Source organism: Bos javanicus, chromosome 6 (genome assembly GCF_032452875.1).
Source record: "Bos javanicus breed banteng chromosome 6, ARS-OSU_banteng_1.0, whole genome shotgun sequence".
Classification (NCBI taxonomy): domain Eukaryota; kingdom Metazoa; phylum Chordata; class Mammalia; order Artiodactyla; family Bovidae; genus Bos; species Bos javanicus.
Genome location: NC_083873.1, coordinates 31,363,585 through 31,389,538, shown reverse-complemented (window position 1 = coordinate 31,389,538; position 25,954 = coordinate 31,363,585). Strand labels below are relative to the sequence as shown.

Genomic DNA, 25,954 nt, shown 5'->3' with positions numbered 1-25,954 from the left:
CACTAGGATTCAGACACGACTGAGCGACTTTTTCAGCCTTTAATTATTCAAATACATAGTATGACTTCTGCAGATGATTAAATTATCTGCAGATTCCTTGGAGATTGTTGATGGCATTCTGTTTTAATTTGGACCCGTTATCATATCATGATGGTCTCTTCTTTTTTTCTAAATATAAACGTAACTTTTCTCTATCAGCAGGACTGTCTCTCAGCACCATGTTTCTGTACTGTTGTGCTATTCACAGAGTTGAGGCCACTTAGTTTTCAGTCCTCTGTCTTACATCACCACCCAAGGAGTACTATAATCTTCCAGAAATGCATCGCCTGGAGTGTGGCACTGCTTAATAAATCACTCTATCTTATTTATCTGTCTCTTGACATATATCTAGCAGCAGGAACCATTATCCTGTGACAGTGTTAAGTTCTATTGACATTTTCTCTTAATTAACTACACTACTGGCTACGAATTTTACATTGGGAATAAACTTCTTTATTCAATGCTCTCTTGAACAAAGGAGGTGTTAAATTTGTCATGCATTCATTATCATAACAGATATTACAATAAGGGTAACATCTTTGTTACTTTTCCAGAAAACCAGTTTATTCTGCTGAGGAAACAACAACCAGAAGTTTTACTTAGAATTATATTATCGATACATCATTTTTATTAGAAAATACATTTTTTCATTAGACATCTTATTAATTATATGAGTCAGATTACATATGTCTGTAGTCCTCTGTGATATATACCTGTTTAGTCAACTGAGTAACTTTTACATGCTTAGAGAAACATTACTTTTCAGATGAAACATATTTTATGTACTCTAAACTAAGTATTTGTGGCCCAAATTTCAAATCATTTGTTGATTCAACATTTAGAATGTCTACAATATAACATGCACCATTCAAACTCCCAGACTACCTTCTGATAAAAAGATTCAGGCCTTCACAGAACTTATATTCTACTGAAGGGAGACAGTAGGCATGATAAGTAAATAAATAAATTACATTGTATATCAGAACTCAAATATGATAAAGAAACTTAGAGTGAGAGGAAATTGAAGTGTGTGTGGAGGGGTTGTAATTTTCAATTGGCTTATTGAAGTAAGCCTCTTTGATAATTTGATATTGGAACAGTGAGCTGGAAGATGAGAAGGATTATGCTATATCAGTATCCGGGGGAAGAGTGGGCAGATATAGGGAACCGCAAATGCTAAGGGCCTGCTTCAAGATGTCAGAAGAATAGCTTAAAAGGAGGCAAGGTCAGGGAGGGCGGTTAATTCTGATGACATCAGGCTCTGTTTACTTGTGCTTCTACTTTGAGGGTGCTGGAGATCACTGGTGCATAGGATTGGTTGTTTCAGACCATGTTAACTGGAAAGCTATTCAGTATCTGTTCTGTGTTCAAATCCATATTTGGGGATTTTGTTATTCTTTAAAAAAAATTGTAGATTTGTATCTAAGTGAGTCATGATAACATTTTATAGGTGCAGGATGTTTATCTACTTAGGTAGATACATGTTGGTTACAAAATATATCCAATCCATTGTACCTTTAAAAAGCATTAACTCCAAGACTCAGCCATACTGTTTTCTACTCTGCAGATCAAGCAAGTATGGATATTCATTTCAGAAAACATATTAACAGTTAATCAAAAGGCACAAGAGGTACATTTCTAGCTTCACTTGTGGTAGTAACTCCTAAAGAAGACCATTTTTTTCTAAATAATCTTTGTGGGCACAATTTTTTTGTCCTGTATTAAACCAAACTACTACTAATACAGTGTATTTCAGAGTAGGATTAAATAAGACCTCTGTTCCTAAATCACCAGAGATAAGGTTCTCTATAGAATATTTGTCAGGTAAAGGAATTGAAGATCTTTCTTATTTTCTTCATTTGAAGTGTATGTATACTTCTCTTTACCCAGAAAGATCTTGAAATCTACCAATATCCTTAATAGCATCAGATTCTCTGGCTTCTTTCACAGGAAAAAACAAAACAAAACAGTAAGATTCTATTCCCAGTTTTCCTTATCAAGACCAGTTCTTTGATTTGAAATTTTCATGATTTTTAAATCCACAGTCACTTGGTCACAAAAGGCCATCTGGAGTCTAAGATTAAATAGACACTAATTTCAGTCACAGTAGGAATCTGTACACTCAGCATTATCCTCCAGAAAACCTTCTTTTGAAAATGATGTGCAGTTCATCCATTGAGGCCATACTTAATCTTCAAGCCATAGGAAAAATAAGCTCAAATCTTCTGTTGACACCAGAAAATAGTGTAACTGGTCCCTTTATTGCTGATGTAAATAGTTATATAGATTAGTGACAATTTTGAAAAACTAAATATTTTAAAGTAAGTCTTTAATATTCATTCAATCCTCAAAGTACAGCAAATGGTTTAGGTTAAAGAGTAAAAATTAAAATGTTCACCCTGATGTTCATTGATTTTTAATTTTTTTCTTCTGAGCTAGTATTGACCCAATTGACATTCTACAAATGCTGACTTAAATCAGGTTAAGCAAGTTAGAAATGATATTTGATGACCTGAATAATTCATTAAAAAGAATAAACATTAAAACTTGCTTTAGTAGCACAAATATTTTTTATAATAATGTAAGATAACAAAGCTGACCACATACAAAGTCCAGGATGGACACTTTTAAGTTGGAATGAATAACTTATGTGCTGCTAAATTACATAGAATACAGATTTAACTCATGAGCTAAAAGGGAGTAGTTTGGCCAAGAAAAAGTCATTCTTGGAACAAACAGGCAATTTAACATGCATTTATACCCAGGAAAGCTTAGAAAATGAACAATAATTCCAGAGGTCAAATCTGTAAGCTGGCTGTACTAATTTGTTTCACTCCAAGACTTGACTGCAATACAATTTTAACCTCTAATCTGTTACTATCTGAGACTGTCATTGAATTTAGGTAGCTTATCAACTGAGGAAAATGTAAATAATGACATAAGCACCATATACAAGGTGTAAGTAATTTCATCTATCAAGTAAATAACACCATGAAGTGTTAGGAGTTTACAAAGTAACATATTACATACATATTAGGTACATATTCTCCTTTAGAAAAATACCTCCTCCTGGTATGTCATTATAGTTTAATAAACCTCATAGCAATAATGACATTGCAAACAAATATTGTATTATGCACAGGTGGCAGAAAATAGACAAAGGTATATGATTTTCCAAAGCAATAATCTACAAGCTTTATTGTAGATTATTTTTTTATTTGCTTTCAAATAGTAGCTAAATAGTCCTAAAAAATACATTTTAATTTTAAATTGCAGATTTTTATATTTTCATTTCATTTATGACATTTTAAAATGCAACTTGATTTTTTGAATGATATAAAAACAAGCCAACAAACACAATGGCTATGAGATGTGCATTTTCTGTCTCCAATTTATTTTACAAACCTTTTAGCAATGCTATAATCAAAAATACTTGAAATAAGAGAATTCACAGGAAGTAAAGAATGAGAAAAGCCAAGTGGAATATTCCCCTTTTTAAAATATAGATTTAATTTTTGAATCACAATGTCTAACACTATTGAAATAAAATGAACCAGACTTTACAGGAAAAAAGACTTAAACATCTTTAAAACTTCTTTCCTCCTCTCTCTGACTTCTGTGCAGGTGATTTTTTGATAATCTCTCTGAAGGACACAGAGGTTTCTTACAAATAATTTATGAGAAAAAAAAAAAAATACCACTACCTCCAACTTTTAAACTGTCTCTCCGTAAGTTAAACATTTCCAAAGTGTTGTAGTCTATAATTCTCTAGTTTGTTTTTCCCATTTTAAATTCACTGTTGATTAAGTTACCAAAAACACAAAGTGCTGGTAAGCATCCTATACCAAGTCTGAGAGGTTTGAAGACTCAGATGAAGCTTATAGGGATCCTCCTAGGCTGATCTTTAAGTGCTTTGATCTAGCACATTTGATCTTCAATTTGACATATTATTTCTTACAAAGATCCTTTAGCTGGAAAACCTCCCTTTAACACAGAAAATGTGGAGATTTAAGCTTGCAACAATTTTTAGGGTCATACTTCTTTCAAATTTAAGAAGTACTTCTTATTAATCAATTTAAGCATTGTCCTTTCCTCTCATAAATTTAATATTTTATTCATGCTCTTCAAAGTTTTATCAGCAAATGATCTGGCAGAGTGTAACTGTTAATCACAATGAGAGAGTTGTGTTAGATTAGACATTGTGCTTATAAATATAAAAGTATGATATACAGCTCAATATATATGGGTTCTTTATTTAAAGCAACAAGAACAGCTTCTCATCCAAACAGCCTAGTGATCTCTGCTGTTCAGAGACAGTATAAAGGATGGCTTTGAAATCATGAGACTGTTGAAGTAGACTTAACTGAAGTGATATAGCCTGAAAAACATTGATCACTACAACAACAACAACAAAATGGAAGTAAGACTGGAAAAGAGAGAGTGATTAGAAATATGCCACATTTCTAGAGAGTGATTAAAAGTGCTGCACATGCTAGCACTTAACACTTAAGTGGGTCTTAGTATACAGAAAATATATTCATATATGGATATAATAGTGGTTTCCTACTATTTATAATGTGTTCAAAATTAAACTAACAGTGCATCCTGAACACCTATTTATTTATTTAGGTACTCTTCTGCAGCATTATTTGCTATGTAAGTCTTTATAGTCTATATAAGAATCTATACTATTAAGTGGGGGTTATTGTTGGACAGTTGCTAAATTGTGTCCAACTCTTTGCAACCCCATGCAATGCAATACACCAGGCTTCCCAGTCCTTCACTGTCTCCTGAAGTTTGCTCAAACTCATGTCCACTAAGTTGGTGATGCTATCCAACCATCTCATCCTTTGTCTCCCCCTTCTCTTCCAGCCCTCAATCTTTCCTAGCATCAGGGGCCTTTCCAGTGAGTTGGCTGTTCGCATCAGGTGGGACCAAAGTATTGGAGCTTCAGCTTCAGCATCAGTCTTTCCAATGAATATTCAGAGTTGATTTCTTTTAGGATTGACTGGTCGGATCTCCTTGCAATCCAAGGGACTCTCAGACTTCTTTAAGGTCCGACTCTCACATTCATACATGATTACTGGAAAAAGCATAGCTTTGACTATAACAGACCTTTGTTGTAGTCAACAGAGTGATGTCTCTGCTTTTTAATATGCTGTCTGCTAAGTCACTTCAGTCGTGTCAGACTCTGTGCGACCCCATAGACAGCAGCCCACCAGGCTCTCCCGTCCCTGGGATTCTCCAGGCAAGAACACTGGAGTGGGTTGCCATTTCCTTCTCCAATGCATGAAAGTGAAAAGTGAAAGTGAAGTCGCTCAGTCGTGTCCGACTCTTAGCGACCCCATGGACTGTGGCCGACCAGGCTCCTCCACCCATGGGATTTTCCAGGCAAGAGTACTGGAGTGGGGTGCCATTGCCTTCTCCAAATATGCTGTCTAGGTTTGTCATAGCTTTCTTTCCAAGGAGCAAGCATCTTTTAATTCCATGGCTGCAGTCACCATCCACAGTGATTTTGGAGCCCAGGAAAATAAAATCTGTCACTGTTCCACTTTTTCCCCATCTATTTGCCATGATGTAATGGCACTGGATGCCGTGATCTTAGTTTTTTGTACGTTTAGCTTTTTGAGAGTGAAAAGCCAGCTTTTTACTCTCCTCTTTCACTTTCATCAAGAAGCACTTTAGTTCCTCTTTACTTTCTGTCATTAGAGTGGTATAATCTAAATATCTGAGGTTATTGATATTTCTCCTGGCAGTCTTTCTTCCAGCCTGTGAGTCATAAAACCTGGCATTTCAGTTAAATAAACAGGGTGATGATATACAGCTTTGACATACTCCTTTCCCAATTTTGAACTAGTCTGTTGTTCTGTGTCTAGTTCTAACTGTTGCTTCTCGACCTATGTACAGGTTTCTCAGCAGACAGATAAGGTGATCTGGTATTCCCATCTCTTAAAGAATTTTCCACAAATTTCTTGTGATGCACACAGTCAAAGGCTTTATTTAGCATAGTCAGTGAAGCAGAAGTAGATGTTTTTCTGGAATTCTCCTGCTTTTCCTATGATCCAATGGATGTTGGCAATTTGATCTCTGGTTCCTCTGCCTTTTCTAAACCCAGCTTGTACATCTGCAAGTTTTCAGTTCACATACTATTGAAGCCTAGCTTGAAAAAGTTGAGCATTACTTTGCTAGCATGTGAAATGAACACAATTGTACAGTAGTTTGAACATTCTTTGGCACTGTCCTTCTTTGGGATTGGAGAGAAAATTGACCTTTTCTAATCCTGTGGCCACTGTTGAGTTTTCCAAATTTGTTGGCATATTGAGTGCAGCACTTTAACAGCATCATTTTTTAGGATTTTAAACAGTTCAGCTCGGACTCAGAGGTACATGTATGTAATTTTCTCACCAAATTCTTTATTATATTTATAAAATAGTGAAAGCTCATTCTAGTGGTTCAGTCTTTGTACACATCCTTGGTTAATTTCTTAAGAACTTATTTTAGGAAGGCAGCTTCTGAGTTCAAGGATGTGCATATGTACACTTTGAAGACTTCTGATATTTTCAGCCAAATATCATACCATACTACATATTTACATATTTTAACTATTAGAATTACATAAATTTCTATGGAATTTTAAAGGATTTATTTAGAAAAATAATAGTAACAATAGCATAATTGTAGCTTTACATTCTGTGTTTTACTAGATTAGTTGGGGACACTTTTAACATATTTAAATATGTTAAATATTCTGAATATTTAACATATTCAGAAGAGGAAATTGCTTGGATGGAAAGCATGACAAGACTACAACACTTAAGTGCTGACTAAATTATTTGGGTAAAATGCTGACTAAATTATTTGAACAAAGGTGTGATGAAAACCAGATTGAAAGTTAGCTCAGATATCTAAGTGTGTATTACTGATGTTTATAAAGGTACAAATTATACTATATAAAATATGGTGAGGCTTTTAGAATACTTTAAGATACAACAAAACTTTTATATACCTAACTATAACAGAGGACTGTGTTGTTCAAAGTGATAATGACCAGGGCAGGGCAGGGAGAAGAGGGGGATTTGACAGCTCCATAAAGAGAAGAGAGGACAAAAGAAAAAGTAGATGATCAGAATTTACCTAAAATTATAATGATCCATATAGTCATTATAATTTTTAAAATTTCGTTTGTAAAGAAAAAATCAAATAACCTTCAAGTTATTACTCCCAGAGTCATCAAAGTTTATTAGGCAGACGAGAACTCTTAAACACGTTGTGAAGTAGTGTATTAAACCACAAAAATGACTAGTTAGTGATTTGTTTGATTTATTTGGAATTCATCATTTGTCTACAAGTGACCAATATTTTATAAAGTATCTGACTGCTGAAAAGTTCATTCCCTATTAGAATTAGAATCTAAGCTTATATTATAAGGAACATGATGAAAGAAGTAAAAAAAGAAAGTTGCAGAAAACTGCATGAGAACTTAGTCATATGACTATCCTATGCTATGCTATGCTAAGTCACTTCAGTCGTGTCAGACTCTGTGTGACCCCATAGACGGCAGCCCACCAGGCTCCCGAGTCCCTGGGATTCTCCAGGCAAGAACACTGGAGTGGGTTGCCATTTCCTTCTCCAATGCAGGAAAGTGAAAAGTGAAATTGAAGTCGCTCAGTCGTGTCCGACTCTTAGCGACCCCATGGACTGCAGCCTACCAGGCTCCTCCATCCATGGGATTTTCCAGGCAAGAGTACTGGAGTGGGATGCCATTGCCTTCTCCGCATATGACTATAATTAATATTAATAACAATTCCTCAGATAATATCATCACATGAAAATCTCCCAGCATATCTGTTTTCAAATAAATCATATCTGTTTTCATATCTGTTATCAGCCTGAGTTATTAAGCAATGTCAGGGGTCTCTCATATATTGCCATGTGTGCATAGAAGAAATTTCTAAGTTTGTAAATCTTGGAAGAAGCCAAAAAATACATTTATTTTCTATTTTCAATAAACCTATGCAGAGAACCAAGGTAAATGAATGTCTCCAGGAAAAGGGGAAACAAAAAAGTAATTCATCGTTTTATTTGCACATAAAACTTATACATTAAAGTTTTATTCACCTGCATATAACCTACTGTGTCTAAGGTTAGTTACAAAGTTTGTTTGTGAAAGCAATTTACAAAGAAAAATAATAGATATTTATAACTTTAATAAATGGGGCATATAATTTTTTACTGATAGAATAAAAAGTTTATACATCACCACAGTGGCTCAGATGGTAAAGAAGCTGTCTGCAGTACAGGAGACCAGGGTTCGATTATTGGGTCAAGAAGATCCCCTAAAGAAGAGAATTGCAACCCACTCCAGTATTCCTGTCTGGAGAATTCCATGGAAGAGGAGCCTGATGGGCTACAGTTCATGGGGTTGCAAAGAGTGGATACAACTGAGCAACTAACACTTTCACACTTTCTCTTTCACTTGCTGAGTTATTCAAACAATGGAATTAATTACATGGAATCAGAGCCTGCCTACTAGAACAAGTCTGAGGAAAGAGCTCTTCAACTACCTGTTTGCTCTATAGTTTATTCCTCATTAGACTCTCATCTTTGCAGTATCACCTTCCTGCTATGTTACATCTTCCAAAGTCTTCTATTAATTATATTGTTTGCATTTTAAGTTGGTTCCTTCCTACTATCATCTTAAAAAGTATCATAGTCTTAGTAAGTTATTTCCAAGACAAAATAAGGAGGATTTTTCCTAATGCTTATAGATATCTAATGGAGAAGGCAATGGCAACCCACTCCAGTACTCTTGCCTGGAAAATCCCGTGGACGGAGGAGCCTGGTGGGCTGCAGTCCATGGGGTCACAAAGAGTCGGACATGACTGAGCGACTTCACTTTCACTTTTCACTTTCATGCATTGGAGAAGGAAATGGCAACCCACTCCAGTGTTCTTGCCTGGAGAATCCCAGGGACGGGGGAGCCTTGTGGGCTGCCGTCTATGGTGTCGCACAGAGTCGGACACGACTGAAGTGACTTAGCAGCAGTAGCATAGATATCTAAACTCTTCTTACTCTTTATTTTAATTTTGTTTGAATCTGTCCTAATTTTTTTTTAACCTTGTCTGCCCACAATGAACCTGTTCATTCTTATTACTGGGGAGAACAGAGGAAGAAAATGAACTAGCAGTAATAAATCAGAACCTTTGACATAAGAAACATACTTAGAGGAAGAGATGCCATGATTCTTAGAATCTAGCTTCCTAGATTATCTGACATGTGTCACTCTCTGACTGGTCTTTTCCCTTGTCTTTGAGAACCTGTGAGCATGAATCATCTATCCTTACTCCTCTATGATCTTGACCTTGGCTGATAAAACCCAGTCTTGCTTTCCTAATCATTTCATAAGACTGTAGTGAAGATTAAATAAGAAAATGCTTATAAACTCTTAACACAATGCCTAGTGCATTAGTAAATACTCAACAAATAGAGGCTTTTATTATTTTGTTTCCTGACCTTTGTTTTATAATCTCTTGCTTCCTGCTTTTGTCTTGGTTTTAATAGGGTTTTTGTTTGTTTGGGTTTGCAGTTTCACCCTGAACCCTTTACTTCCTGACCTCCCTTCCTACTTTGTTACATTCATGGTTTTGTTTTACTCCTTAAGTCCAGGAATTTGAACTTATTTCCTGATTTTTCCATTGCTCATCAATTCAATCCAAGTCCCTTACTCAGTGATAGATTGAAATTTTACTCATTTTACATTTGAGTTTACTCATTTTCTAGATTGAAAATGCCTTTAGAACTTCCTGTTATGACCAACCTAGATAGCATATTCAAAAGCAGAGACATTACTTTGCCAACAAAGGTTCGTCTAGTCAAGGCTATGGTTTTTCCTGTGGTCATGTATGGATGTGAGAGTTGGACTGTGAAGAAGGCTGAGCACCGAAGAATTGATGCTTTTGAACTGTGGTGTTGGAGAAAACTCTTGAGAGTCCCTTGGACTGCAAGGAGATCCAGTCAGTCCATTCTGAAGCAGATCAGCCCTGGGATTTCTTTGGAAGGAATGATGCTAAAGCTGAAACTCCAGTACTTTGGCCACCTCATGTGAAGAGTTGACTCATTGGAAAAGACTCTGATGCTGGGAGGGATTGGGGGCAGGAGGATAAGGGGACGACAGAGGATAAGATGGCTGGATGGCATCACTGACTCGATGGACGTGAGTCTGAGTGAACTCCGGGAGTTGGTGATGGACAGGGAGGCCTGGCGTGCTGTGATTCATGGCGTCGCAAAGAGTCCGACACGACTGAGCGACTGATCTGATCTGATCTGTTCTGATCTGAAAGAATCTAGAAAACATACCTGAATTGTTCATTTTAAAAAAGAGGAGGAGGAAAAGGAGGAGATATTCTTTAAGTAATATGTTAAACTTCATGTGGAATTCTGAAATGCATTCAGCTTATGTATTCACATTCACAAACACAGAAATACATGAACTGTTCTTTATACACATTTGCTTATTCAATCAACAGTGTTGAAGAAATTACTGTGATATGAATTATTTTATGTTCTTCAGTTACAGATCTATGTTACATATTGAAATCTATCTAAATATAGAGAGCCCATAAACTGAATAAATGTCTATATTTTATCTCAATAAATTTCTGTAACACCAGCACACCAAAATCTCATCTCAAAATAATATACTAAAAAAAAAAGGAGAAAAATTTATTTTTCTTTTCTGCTCCTTAAAATGTTCTCCTAATAATTTAAGCCTAAGAACTCTGGAAAACCGGATAAAGAATTTCAGAATTGAGAAGGCCACTATTATTTCTGAAAGACTGAATTCCTTCTCTATCAAACTGTAAATCTTGCTGTATAGACAATAAATGAGTTATGATTTTAAAATAATCTCCAGTGGTGATTAACAGGTTACTGGGCATAAATGGCATTCTAGAGCTTTAAAATGTATTTTAGATCTGGCTCTCTTCCTATCATTAAAACTGATTGAATATGCATTAGCCTTTTCTAACCTTGTGGAAATAATGACACACATATGCATAAAGCCTGGTTTAAGACCCAATCTCAGAAATTCCAGAGGTAATTAAAAGCTTCGCTTGGAGATTCATTTTTACTTTTGATTTCTGTTGACAACTGCTGCTTACCTTTTGAACTTAAATGCTTGTGGGATTAGTAAAATGGGTGCACTTTTCCTCAGAACCACTGATTGATTGAATCCCTGAAAAGTGGGGTTGATAATGGCCCTAGAATTTATATAGTGGTTTTATATAGTGGCTTAGGCCCTGCTACAATTATTTTAAAAACATTAAAAGCTAATGCATCACTGCAGAGTGGCAGGCCTGACTCAACTGCCATCTAACTTCATGCTCTTTGACAAATGACTCGTTATCCAGACAATGTGGCCTGTCTAAGCGCCTGTCCCGTAGAGAGTACCAAGACTGTACTGAAATCAGTAGGTGACCAAAAAAATAGTATAAAAACAAAAGTAATCGTTTTTGAGACCTCCAGAAAATGGTGTTTGGTATATACTTTAAAATGAATTATTCAAAGAATTATGATATATTCCTTGTTCAAAGCATGCCTTATGTTCCTGGTTGGTTTTTTTTTTTTGGTGGGGGCGGGGATGTTTTTCCCTTTTGCTGAGCAGATAGGCAATTGATACATATTGATATATTAAAAATAGGAACAAAACATCTAAAATACCAATCAAATAATTTGGTAAGCAAAAATAAACTAGAAGTACATGAAGCCAAATATGGTAGATATGAGAAAAACTAAGAGGTGGTATATAAATTGATTTTAAAATTATTAGTTCATCCCTGAGCCAAACTACCTAAAAGCTTCCTGAAGATTTTGAAGGTTTTATCTGGATATCTTTCACCCTTTTTATATTGAATTACTAAAATCTCACTTTACTTTTATAATATCAGATTTTAAAATCTCATGTACTATATGTACACTTAAATCTTTTATCAAAATGTTGGACTTATGTTCTTGAGTCTTATAAACAAAACATACTAGCATATCTAAGAACAAACCAGGAGAGAAAATATGAGACTATTTGGTTTCTCCTCTTTTTATATATATGTATATATATATATTTAATAAGACTGCTAAAATATCACAATGAAACAGATAATAAAAGCATGAATAAAGAGGCTGAAGATACTTCTAGGAGCACCTTTTAAAGTGTGTGTGTGTTTTGTAAAATATAAAAAGCATACAAGTTTTGGGAATTCTGAAAGTCAATGAGGATTTGAGATTGTTTCTCCACAGTTGTTGAAATTTAGTTTTGATATCAATGTTCTGAAGATGCAAAGTCTTATTTGTATCATTAAGATTCACAAGGTCCTAATGGCAGATATTGAGAAAGGAAAAAGAAAAAGAGCTAAGTGAACATATTTTTTTGTCATATGTAAAAATGGCAGGAAATTCAAGGAAAATGTGTGTCTGCTGATCCATTGTGGTTTATGCTAAAACTGCTTTCATTAACCATTAGTACCATAAAATGCAAATCTATGACTTAGTGGAAAGCTCAACAAATACCCATATATACTACCAAAACTTCCAACTAAACTGGTCAATTTCAAATTTATAGAAGCTCCTTTAGAAAAAGAACTTCTAATTTCAGTGTCATTTCAGAATCATTGAACAATTTACTACAATTTATATATCCTGTGATCATTTTTTCCAATATTATTGAGTACCAAGCAACTGGTGCAGGGTAGGGGAAAAGAGCCTTGATTAAATGAGACCTAGAGAAAAGAATTGCAGCAAGGGTTTCTGTGTACCATCACTTGCCACTGTCCGTAGAGAAATGAAAGTAAACCAGTTTGTGGTAGGGACGCATGGCAGACACTGTATGTATTGCTCATCCATGTTCTTAATGTTGCATTTGAGGGAGCTCATATTTCAGGGAAGCCCTTAACCTCAGTTTCCTTGACTATTACTTGAGTTATAACTTGTGTAAAACTAAAATGTAGTCTGCCTTACAAACTGAGAACCTGAAATCTTCTTTTAATTGAAATAGTAACATCTCAAATGTTTTAATTTTGTGGTATTGAATAGGAAATTGGCTTTCAGTTGGCTGCTTTTTATTCCCTAGCTCATTAGAAATAGTGAAAATTTTATAGGAGCTGGAATGGTGAAAACATTATGAAAGTAAAAAGATGCTAAATATTACTTTTAAAGTGTAATGTAATTCAATTTAGTTCTGTAAGTCACAGCAATCAGTATTTTGAACTTAAGTTAAAATCAGGATATAAGGTTTATGTGGTATAACCAGCAACCATTTAATTTGATTATAATTAATTTTTAACTTAACACTTTTCTAATGTGTTCATCAGAAATTAGAAATGCAGTATTGAGTTGCGTAAACCTTAAGTTTCAAACACTATAAAGAGTATCTCCTATTGGAAGTTCTAATGTTGAAATCAAAATTTTTTTTATTTGATCAGAAGAACATTCTTATTTTGGGTAAGTATGTATAGGTGGCATTTGTCTGTATAAAAGCAATTTATTAATTAAGAAAAAATTAAATATGTTAAAATCTATTATTCAGTTTATATAAAACTTTAAAACAGAAGTGTATAGATAATGTTAAAGAGTTGGAAAGAAGGAACTACTATTTATAAGCAGCTTTACATGTATTATAATTACTGTGAAAATGTAAAAAATAAGTCAGAGAAGTCTTCCTCTGTATGGAAAATTGACATTTTGATTACATGGTCTCATGCCTTCTAGCTTACTTTTGTTTAGCTGCAAATGGACTTATCTGCCAGTCCAGAACAGTATTTTGTCATTCAACTGAAATGTCAACACTTCAGAAAGACATTAACAGTAGAGGAGGAACACTATCTATCATTATTTGTTCAATAAATATTGTTATAAAAGTGTGTTTGAAAATTTTTAACATTTGTATAAGACATAACAAAATTCATTTTTTCACCAAATCACTTGTTCTCATGGATTCCATCCAAAGAAGATGTTTATTACAATGTGGTATATGATGATGTAAAATCCCTACATTTACAAAAATAGGATACTAAAGTAAGCTATAGTGTATCTGACTGGGAAAATGTTCAGCCAGTAAAAATATAATAAGTAAATTACAAAAATATAAGTGTGGCATGACTATTAGCATTAAAAAATTACTTGAGAAAAATTTCCAAAAATATCAAAAATTGCTAAGCTGGTATCCTCTTCAATATTGGGTTTGGGGATCTGTAACCTAGATAAGTTCTAAGAACTCATTCAGTTCAGTTCAGTTCAGTTCAGTCACTGAGTCGTGTCTAACTCTTTGCAACCCCATGAATCACAGCACACCAGGCCTCCCTGTCCCTCACCAACTCCTGGAGTTTACTCAAACTCATGTGCATAGAGTCAGTGATGCCATCCAGCCATCTCATCCTCTGTCGTCCCCTTCTCCTCCTGCCCCCAACCCCTCCCAGCATCAGAGTCTTTTCCAATGAGTCAACTCTTCACATGAGGTGGCCAAAGTACTGGAGTTTCAGCTTTAGCATCATTCCTTCCAAAGAACACCCAGGACTGATCTCCTTTAGAATGAACTGGTTAAGTGGCTCCAAATTCCCGGTCAGCAATTTAGACTTGGTTTTCTGCTTTCAGATCTAGAATTGTTTTGTCCATACATATCAAGAAGTACCTTAGTTGGCTGCCTAGTCCACATTTTGGAACCCTGGGATAAGCTTAGTCTTCAAGAGATGGGAATACTAGACCACCTGATCTGCCTCTTGAGAAATTTGTATGCAGGTCAGGAAGCAACAGTTAGAACTGGACATGGAACAACAGACTGGTTCCAAATAGGAAAAGGAGTTCATCAAGGCTGTATATTGTCACCCTGTTTATATAACTTATATGCAGAGTACATCATGAGAAACGCTGGACTGGAAGAAACACAAGCTGGAATCAAGATTGCAGGGAGAAATATCAATAACCTCAGATGTGCAGATGACACCACCCTTATGGCAGAAAGTGAAGAGGAACTAAAAAGCCTCTTGATGAAAGTGAAAGTGGAGAGTGAAAAAGTTGGCTTAAAGCTCAACATTCAGAAAACGAAGATTATGGCATCTGGTCCCATCACTTCATGGGAAATAGATGGGGAAACAGTGGAAACAGTGTCAGACTTTGTTTTTCTGGGCTCCAAAATCACTACAGATGGTGACTGCAGCCATGAAATTAAAAGACGCTTACTCCTTGGAAGGAAAGTCATGACCAACCTAAATAGCATATTCAAAAGCAGAGACATTACTTTGCCAACAAAGGTTCGTCTAGTCAAGGCTATGGTTTTTCCTGTGGTCATGCATGGATGTGAGAGTTGGACTGTGAAGAAAGCTGAGCACCGAAGAATTGATGCTTTTGAACTGTGGTGTTGGAGAAGACTCTTGAGAGTCCCTTGGACTGCAAGGAGATCCAACCAGTCCATTCTGAAGGAGATCAGCCCTGGGATTTCTTTGGAAGGAATGATGCTAAAGCTGAAACTCCAGTACTTTGGCCACCTCATGCGAAGAGCTGACTCATTGGAAAAGACTCTGATGCTGGGAGGGATTGGGGGCAGGAGGAGAAGGGGACAACAGAGGATGAGATGGCTGGATGGCATCACTGACTTGATGGACATGAGTCTGGGTGAAGTCCGGGAGTTGGTGATGGACAGGGAGGCCTGGCATGCTGCGATTCATGGGGTCGCAAAGAATCGGACACGACTGAGCAACAGATCTGATCTGATCTGATGGATCTCTGAAGGTCAATACACATCAATTACCATTTGCAATATACCTTGTCAGATTATGGTCATTTCACCTTGTCTCTGATAGCTGAACAGATATCTATACTCTACACTTAGCATGTATCAACCTGTACTCATTCTGATACCAAGAAATCCAGTTTCATTGCAGTATTCCAGTGTCATCTCAGGCCAACAGAGGACAAGCACACAGAACTCTTCAATAATACTTGTGTTCCACCCCATCCTCTGCATTTCTTAATGTCTTTGTGGAAAGTGTTCCTCTCACTAATAACCAAGGAGGTAAACTGGTTGTCCAGAACAGATTCATTCTAACATTTCCACCTCCCTGTATCTCTACAGTATAACAGATGTTGTGTATAGGTTATCTACAAAATCCTTTCTTTATTGGTTCATCCTTCAATTAGCCAGTCCAATAAACTGTTATCACCATTCCCCAAGTATCAAGTCAGCATATTAAATATCAAATTGCAGATCATTACCATCCATGACAATATATCTGCCCTAATCAATACTTACATTTAGCCTATGTATAAAGCTTTTATTAGCAGGCTTTATATGTCTCTGACTTAGTTATGTTGGAATCTAAGTTGTAGGCTGGAGACAATGAGGGGTGATGTTGGTGAGAACTATGATTCCCTGGGTCCAGTCACTAAGAGGCATTTATGCTAGAGAAAGCTGATTCCCTCAGAAGGGGTGGTTGCTTCCAATACGAAGAAGTTTCAGAGAGATTCGGAAGCTCAAATTTCTTATCACTGCCCTTGCCTTAACCATGAGAGACCACATTGGGCAGAAGATTCAATTAGTATTTGAAGCACAACTCAGCAACTGAGTACACCATTACAGTCAAGCCTTAATCTTATCCTTAGTCATATCTACCCTGAGACTATATGATTTAAGAGAGCACTTCAAAGCTGCCATCAACATCTCGCATTTTCCATTATTTCTGAATTGGGTATTTATTGCCTTCAATTTTTCCTCTAACATTTATATTATTTGAAGACTCCAGAACAGTTTGCTGAAACCACAATCTTTAAAATCACAGTTATTGCCATAGCCACTTCGTCTCCCAGGACCTTGCATTCCACATGTACTCTATGCCAACACTGGTACTAACTGAATAATTATAATGTAACCACAAGCTGTGGGTTGCCAGTGTTCCATTTCCCACAAATATACACTACATAGATAAATGAGCAATTCAATCCCAGAATCCCATTATGCACTTATGTTTCATGGGACCTTACATGATACCAGATAGGACATAGATGGTACATTCTGTTTGGGACATTGATGAAAGGTTACTAAAGGAACTCTCTACAGCGATGTAGATGGAGTTTTGAGAAAGTAACAAGGGTTGGTACAGTACCCACTAGTTACAGAGGGAGCTATTATCACTCATGTTTAAAGGGGCAAAGAAAGGGAATAGTTACTAAAACTAGAAGAGAGAGTTATGTGAAAGGGCTGTCCAAAAGGACTGTAGTCTTCAGTAATGGGAAGCAGTCATTGCATTTTTGTCTTTACAGTTATGTCACTAATTTGATATTCTTTCAAGTTCAATTCTATCATGGTTTACATTATCGTTGTTTGCTCTTTTAAAATTTAATTTTCTTTTTAATTGTGTGAAACAGATAACAGCTCCACATTTAAAATTAAATAACAAATCAGTCACAGATTTTGTAATTCAGTTCTTGTTTCTTTCACTCTGCTACCTCCTGCTCTCCATGTGTATATAGTTTTTGTTATTTTCCAGTTGCTTTATTCTGAAAATATAAGCACATTTTTCCCTCTTTTTTTTTTTACCCTAAAGTACACTCTGAAAACTGTTTTGGATGGTGATTTTCTCTGGAAGTTCCTTGAAATTGCTTGAATTTTCTAAACTAGATAGATTTCACAATCATCTTCTGAGACTGAGAATGGGAATATGGAATTTGTGGTATTAGAAGAGAGAGAAACTGGAATTCTTATCAAAGAGAGTGGAGAAGAGAAAAAATTAGAGATACCAAGGGGATATTTCAAGAAAAGATGGGCACAATAAAGGACAGAAATGGTATGGACCTAACAGCAGCAGAAGATACTAAGAACAGGTGGCAAGATATGCAGAAGAACTGTACAAAAAAGATCTTCACGACCCAGATAATCACGATGGTGTGATCACTGACCTAGAGCCAGACATCCTGGAATGTGAAATCAAGTGGGCCTTAGAAAGCATCACTACGAACAAAGCTAGTGGAGGTGATGGAATTCCAGTTGAGCTATTTCAAATCCTGAAAGATGATGCTGTGAAAGTGCTGCACTCAATATGCCAGCAAATTTGGAAAACTCAGCAGTGTCCACAGGACTGGAAGAGGTCAGTTTTCATTCCAATTCCAAAGAAAGGCAATGCCAAAGAATGCTCAAACTACCGCACAATTGCACTCATCTCACACGCTAGTAAAGTAATGCTCAAAATTCTCCAAGCCAGGCTTCAACAGTACATGAACCATAAACTTACTGATGTTCAAGCTGGATTTAGAAAAGGCAGAGGAGCCAGAGATGAAATTGCCAATGTCTGTTCTATCATTGAAAAAGCAAGAGAGTTCCAGAAAAACATCTATTTCTGCTTTATTCACTATGCCAAAGCCTTTGACTGTGTGGATCACAATAAACTGTGGAAAATTCTTCAAGAGATGGGAATACCAGACCACCTGGCCTGCCTCCTGTGAAATCTGTATGCAAGTCAGGAAGCAAAAGTTAGAACTGGGCATAGAACTACAGACTGGTTCCAAATTGGGAAAGGAGTACATCAAGGCTGTATATTGTCACCCTGTTTATTTAACTTATATGCAGAGTACATCATGAGAAATGCTGGACTGGATGAAGCTCAAGCTGGACTCAGGATTGCCGGAAGAAATAACAATAACCTCAGATATGCAGATGACACCACCCTTATGGCAGAAAGAGAAGTAGAACTCAAGAGCCTCTTGATGAAAGTGAAGGAGGAAAGTGGAAAAAAGTTGGCTTAAAACTTAACATTCAGAAAATTAAGATCATGGCATCTGGTTCCATTACTTCATGGCAAATAGATGAGGAAGCAATGGAAACAGTAACAGACTTTATTTTGGGGGGCTCCAAAATCAGTGTAGATGGTAACTGCAGCCATGAAATTAAAAGATGCTTACACCTTGGAAGGAAATTTATGACATTCTAGACGGCATATTAAAAAGCAGAGACATTACTTTGCTAACAAAGGTCCATCTAGTCAAAGCTGTAGTTTTTCCAGTAGTCATGTGTGGATATGAGATTAGGACTATAGAAGAAAGCTAAGTGCTGAAGAACTGATGGTTTTGAACTATGGTGTTGGAGAAGACTCTTGAGAGTCCCTTGGACTGCAAGGAGACCCAACCAGTCAATCCTAAAGGAAATCAATTATGAATATTCATTGGAAGGACTGATGATGAAGCTGAAACTCCAATACTTTGGCCACCTGATGGGAAGAACTGACTCGTTTGAAAAGACCCTGATGCTAGGAAAGATTGAAGACAGGAGGAGAAGGGGACCACAGAGGATGAGATAATTGGATGGCATCACTGACTTAATGGACATGAGTTTAAGTAAACTCCAGGAGTTGATAATGGACAGGGAGTCCTGGCGTGCTGCAGTCCATGGGGTCACAAAGAGTCTGACATGACTGAGCAACTGAACTGACCTCAATATGACTGTGCTGCTGCTGCTGCTGCTAAGTCGCTTCAGTCGTGTCCGACTCTTCCCGACCCCATGGACTGCAGCCTATCAGGATCCTCCATCCATGAGATTTTCCAGGCAAGAGTACTGGAGTGGGTTGCCATTGCCTTCTCCGCAATATGACTGTGAGGCTGCATTAAAGACTCTCTTAGAGTTTATAGACATGAATTTAGAGTGAGTTGTACAAAACAGAGCAAAGAAAGAGTTGGATCTGACTGGTGTTTGGGCTCTGCTGAAAGGATTTCCCAAGTTGGGCGGTGGTAAAAGAATCTGCCTGCCAGTGCAGGAAGCACAGATTTGATCCCTGGGTTGGGAAGATCCTCTGGAGTAGGAGGAAATGGCAACCCCCTCCAGTATTCTTGCAGGGAAGATGCAACTGAGCATGAGAGGGTTTCAAAGGAATGGAGGAGAAATGCAATGTTGATCTTAACAAATCACTGGATTTAAGCTGGGTAAGAGGGAACTACATGTAATAGAATTAGGGTCTCAGTGAAAACATGGTAGAATAGAATAGATCTTAGATGGAATGGGAATGTCAACTTGATGAGGGGAGGAAACTCAAAAGATAAAAGATGGCATAGGAGCTTGGATTGCTTGAAGTTGAGATTGTAAAGAGGTTAGAGTTATTTTTAATAAAGGTATTTCTACTAAAATAAATATAAAAGGAGTACATTTGCATTAAGTAGAAAATAATCATACAAATAATAAAAATGAAATATTATTAAATTCTAATTAGACTCTGTTGCTTGCCAAAGGGATTTTGAGATTTTCATTCCCTTTATGAAAACAGATTTGAAATTTTAAACAGAATAATTATCACCAAGCTGAGGCTTTGTGCTTGCCATAATAAAAAAAATACTGAAAGATAATTGTAAATAGAATAATTTCCTTGCCATAACACACTGCAATTTTCTGCTGTCCTTCTCTCCCACCTCAAACAATACGTTGTAAAGCCTGCACTGTCTTTAGATAGTGGACATAGTAACCTCACTAACTCCGAACCTTGTGGGTATCTCATGCTCCTCCTTATTACCTCCATTTCCTCCACCAAAAGAAAAAATTATTAAAGCATTTACAAATCTAGTCACAGGCAGTCTATGAATGCACTTCAAGGAACAGATTAATACATAAATATGATTGACATATCTTATGCATTTAGGAGGTATGTACATCATCACCAATCCTTAAATGTAAGACATTGCCTTGACAGTGGCTCATTGCCAATATATCCTTATTCATATTTTCTAAATTGTGATTTTGTATGCATAAAATATTCTAATATTTACTGACATGTCAATTGACCAGCTTATTTGAACATATTCAATCATCCCTAATACTGGAAAATTTCTATTTGCTATAAGGGTTTTTAGCCATTTTGCTAGTAACCTAATTTCAATAAGGATCCAATTCTGGAAAAAAAAATGTTTATAAGGCAAGATAATAATGAATTTTCTTCTATTTTTTTCTTGATCATATTTCATAAAAAAAAAGAATCACAGTCACAGATTATATAATAAACACTTGAGAGGCTTTTTTTGTTTTTGTTTTTGTTTTTTAACTTTGTGAGTTTTTAAACCTTCAAGAAGCTGATTTACCAAGCAATGAAATTGGACAATCTTCAACAATTACTTTTCTGTATTTTCAGGCAAACACAAAAATGCATGTATACTCCCACAGAAAAAGACTTAGAACAACATTTTTTTGCCTTACTCAGGTAAAATCATCAGGTTCCATAATCTTGCCTGAGGGAAAAACATTATTTTACTTCTTTAACAACCTTTATAAGTAAGATAATATATACAGTGGTAAGGTTGATGTACTTTTTGAGGTGGGAAATCAGTCACATCAAAATGCAAATCTGTGTAAAGAACATTTCTCTTACTGCAAAAGGGTCACTTTGGAAAATATGAATTCCACACACTTCTGCAGAGTGACACTGTAGGGAGACGTCTAACTCACCAAGGGGTTATAGAATCAAAATGCCCAACTCTGGAGTCAGACCCTTTTACACCGTAAAGTGTCAGGAATGGCCAGCCTAATTTCTGCCATGCTTTAGCAATGTAAGGTTGTTTTTTTAATTTAGCAGGTAATTTTTTTTTTTGTTTTTTACTTGTCTTCTAGCCTTCAGAATCTATGAAAATATTTTCTTTTTTCAAATTGTGGACAAAAAAACAGAATAAAGGGAAAAAAAGTAGTTTTTGTTAAACTCACCATTCTCTCTTTTTACCCTTTTACTTCTTTTATTTAGTTTTTTTCTTTAATTATGAAATACTATGTAAGTACAGAAAGTGCATAGAAGTTAAAAAGTGCAGGTCAGTGAATTACCAGCAATGGAATCCCAGTATAGCTGCCACCTAGGAAAAGATAGAACAGTACCTGTAACACAACCCCGATTTCCCCATCTCCACGATTAGTCTACAGTTTACCACTCATGAGCCTATCAGCACTACCATTCATGATGCCTAGTTTTGAGCAATTATCATACAGTTAGCATTCTTTTACTCAATATTTAGTTTGTGAAATCCATTCATGGTGTTATAAATGAAATCTATGCATTTTCATTTCTATATAGTATTATTTCATTGTTCTCTGTATGTGTGTGTGAGAGAGAAAAATTTAAATCTTTATAATACCGAGTCTTTGATCAATAAACACAATGTATCTGTCCATTTATTTAACTTTCTTTTATTGCACTCAAGAAAGTTTTACAGATTTTCATGTAGAGATCTTCCACATCTTTATTTCTAGATATTTTATATTTTTAGTATTATTGCAAATAGTGCATATTTTTAAATTTCGTGTCTTAAGTGTTACTGGTATATGCATGTCTGATTATTCTTGAACGTTGACTCTGTACCATATAGTAAACTGATAGCTGACATTAATTTTAGTAAGTCATTTCATATTCTCTTAGATTTTCTATATACATATTCACATCATCTCTAACCCTTAACTTTTATTTCATTCTCTCTAATTCTTTAGTATTTTTTCTTTCTTTATTTTCTTGGCATATTGTACTGTGCTGTTTAGTGCCTACAATTAAATGTTGAATAGAAGTGGTAACAACTCACAGCCTTTAAGATAGGCTTTAAAAATGCTTTCTTTGTTAGTAAGTATGACATTTTCTGTCGGCTTCCTGAAAATACTCTGTGAAACTAAGAAAGGTTTTTTTTTATTTCCAGTTTGCTGGAGTATTTCTAGGTTTTCAGGATTTTTATGATTAGATGTTAAATTTTATCGGTGCTTTTTATACTTCTACCAAGATGATTATAGGGTTTTTCTCCTTTATACTGCTAATGTAGTGAATTTTAATGATTTACTTTTAGATGCCAAACAACCTTTGCTTTCATTTAATAAACTCATCATGCCTATTTATTTTTGCAATTTTCAGTTTACTAATTTATGTAAGTCTTTTTTACCTACAATTATATGAAAGATTAGCCTGTCATTCTCTTTACTTGGAATAAGCTTTTCAGATTTTGTTTACCAAAGTTGTGTCTTCTTTATAAAATATATGGACTAGTGTCTTGCTTTTTTTCTAATCTTAGAAAGAGTTTATGTAAAATTAGACTTAATTATTGCTAAAACATTTGGTAGATTTTTTTCCAGAAAGTCTGAAAACAATCTACTAGTCTTGAGTATTTTGATGAGTAGGTTTTAACTGTGGATTCAAAGTCTTTAATACTTATAAGATCATTGAAATATTCTATTTCTTTTGGTAGCAGTTTTTATACAAATTTGTCCGTGTCATCTCAATTTTCATATTAATTGGCATTGAACTGTGCATATGATCCTCCTCTTTTATCCTTCTCATATCTGCAACAGTTGTAACAATATTCCCTTTTAACTCCTATTTTTGTGCCTTTGTTTATTTTCTTGATCAATCTTAAGAGCTTTTTTTTTTTTTTTGCTATTTTTTAATATTTATTTATTTTTATTGAAGGATAATTTCTTTACAACACTATATTGGTTTCTGCCATACATCTACAGCTTTTTATAAATATTTCCAAAGGACCAAACTTCTGTTGGATCATCCCTCTCTATTGTGTTTATCTAGTTTTATCTAGTTTACTAATTTCTGCTCCTATATTTATTATGTCCCTCTTTCTGTGTTCTTTAGGTTTAACTTGCTTTTCTTTTAACTTCTTGAAATTGATGAGTAGCTCATTGATTTTCAGACTTCTTTTCTTATAGAAGTTGTGAATTTCCCTTCAAAGACAAATCTAGCTGCATCCTGTCAGGTATCAAAATGTGGAGTTTTGGTTTGGAGTATTTTTATTATCACCAACTTCAAAATATTTTTTTACTTCTCTTGTGATTTTTCTCCAACCCATGGCATAATAGAATTGTAATTGTTGATTTCCAAGCATATAAGGGTTTTCTCTTTTTCTTAGTTCCACCCCTATTTGGCATGCCCTGGGCCTTAATTTTTATAGCCACCTGATTTTGAAGGCTTTCAAAAGCATTGCTCAGCATCTCAGTTTCTTATCTTCTTGTTAAATTGGCATTTATCCCTTAGTAGAAAACAGGCCTAAATACCAGGTCACATTTCTGAACTTCTTCTTCAGAATCCTCATTTTCTAATTTTTTATTGCTTCTTTAGCTCTCAAATGCAGTATTTGTTCTTTTTTTTGTTTGTTTGTTTGTTTTAGTTGCTATCGGTAGGAGGATTGTTTTGAATTTCTTCCTAATTACAAATGTTAGGAGTCAAGATTACCATTACTTTTAGTATTTGATTTCTAAGTACAGGTATCAAATAAAATGTGATTTTATGTGGACTTCCCAAGAAATTTGAATTTCCAAATTTCAGACTTTATGCCACAGATGAGGAAAGCTCAACAAGTATTCTTTCTTATGTGTGATAAAAACTCAAATCAAGGGTGAAGTCTTCATGGACACAAACTTTCAATTAGCCTTTTCAGTCATGAATTTTGGAAAAGGCAATGGCACCCTACTCCAGTACTCTTGCCTGGAAAATCCCATGGACGGAGGAGCCTGGTGGGCTGCAGACCATGGGGTCGAGAAGAGTCGGACATGACTGAGTGACTTCACTTTCACTTTTCCCTTTCATGCAATGGAAAAGGAAATGGCAACCCACTCCAGTGTTCTTGCCTGGAGAATCCCAGGGACAGGGGAGCCTGGTGGGCCGCTGTCTGTGGGGTCACACAGAGTCGGACACGACTGAAGCGACTTAGCAGCAGCAGCAGCAGTCATGAATTTATTGTTCTACTTTTGTTACATTTATTAACATCTTCCAGTCTTTAGTAATCATCTTGCTCATGTTTTATTATTATTTTTCAATTAGTCATTTTCCTAGGAAGTCCCCATTTGGTTTAAAAATGAGCATTTTATTTTTCTTTCATCTTTTAAAAGCCAAGTGAATATTTTTGTTGCTTTGGAGAAGAAAGTATCCAAAATGCATCATAACTGCTTTTGAAAAAATGTGTTCCAGATATCATAAGTTAGCCTATTCTGAGTATATTACATCAGGAAAATAGCTCAAGTCATACCCACAGGGTAAGTTTGTACTACACTGAAAATTTAAAGGTATTAATATTACACAGTGAGAATTAGTGGTTGGCATAAAAATTTGCCTCATATGATAATTAATTAAATCTTGTTAAGCAATTCACATATTGATGTACCTAGGCAAATGTAGTATTATATCTCTTTATTTTTACACTTAGCAGAAAACTAATTTATTTTAGAAAGATTATTAACTTCATATAAAACATGTATTCATTTAGCAAATATTTACCCACCTAATATGAGGCAGAAACTGTTATGTTAAAAACTGTATAATGAGGAAGACGAGAAAATAAAAATATATAAAATATATGAAAATTTTTGATTTAAAAAAATAGGGTGGCTGAAAGAATGGGGTTGTGGGAATTATTTTAGAGAGAATGACAAGTGTTTGTGAAGAAGTATCATCTAAGCAGAAAGTTAAATAAATTAAAAGGAGAGTTATTTTTAAGTTAAAGAACAGAGAATTCCAGGCATACAAATTGCAAGTACAAAGGCCCTAGGACAGAAATCACTGTGGCCCCTTATAAGAAACTAGAGGAAGGACATTCAGAGAGTGGGAAAAGGTAAGTCAGAAAGTGGATCTGAGATTAGTTCATGTAGGACCTGGTAAACTTGGATAGAGATTTCAGATTTTCTTTTTTTTTTTTTTTTGAAAGAGTGACAGGAATCCACTGGAAATTTGGATCAGGAGAATATAATGATTTTGTTTTCACTTTTAAAAAGCATCATGATGATAGACTTAAGTGTGGTAGCTCCTGGAATGTAAACAAGTAAAGTGGCTAAGTGGTTCAGTAGCAGCACTGATATATATACAGTACTGTGTGAAAAATAGATAGCTGGTGGGAATCTGCTGTATGTCGCAAGGAGCTCAGCTTGGTGCTCTGTGAT

The 25,954-nt window shown here is 35.5% G+C and overlaps 1 protein-coding gene across 1 annotated transcript in view; it reads left to right on the top strand.

The window, feature by feature from the left end:
• The window catches only part of GRID2 (glutamate ionotropic receptor delta type subunit 2), a 1,602,175-nt gene that overhangs the window by 1,296,858 nt on the left and 279,363 nt on the right, over positions 1 to 25,954 (top strand). The window lies entirely within an intron of this gene.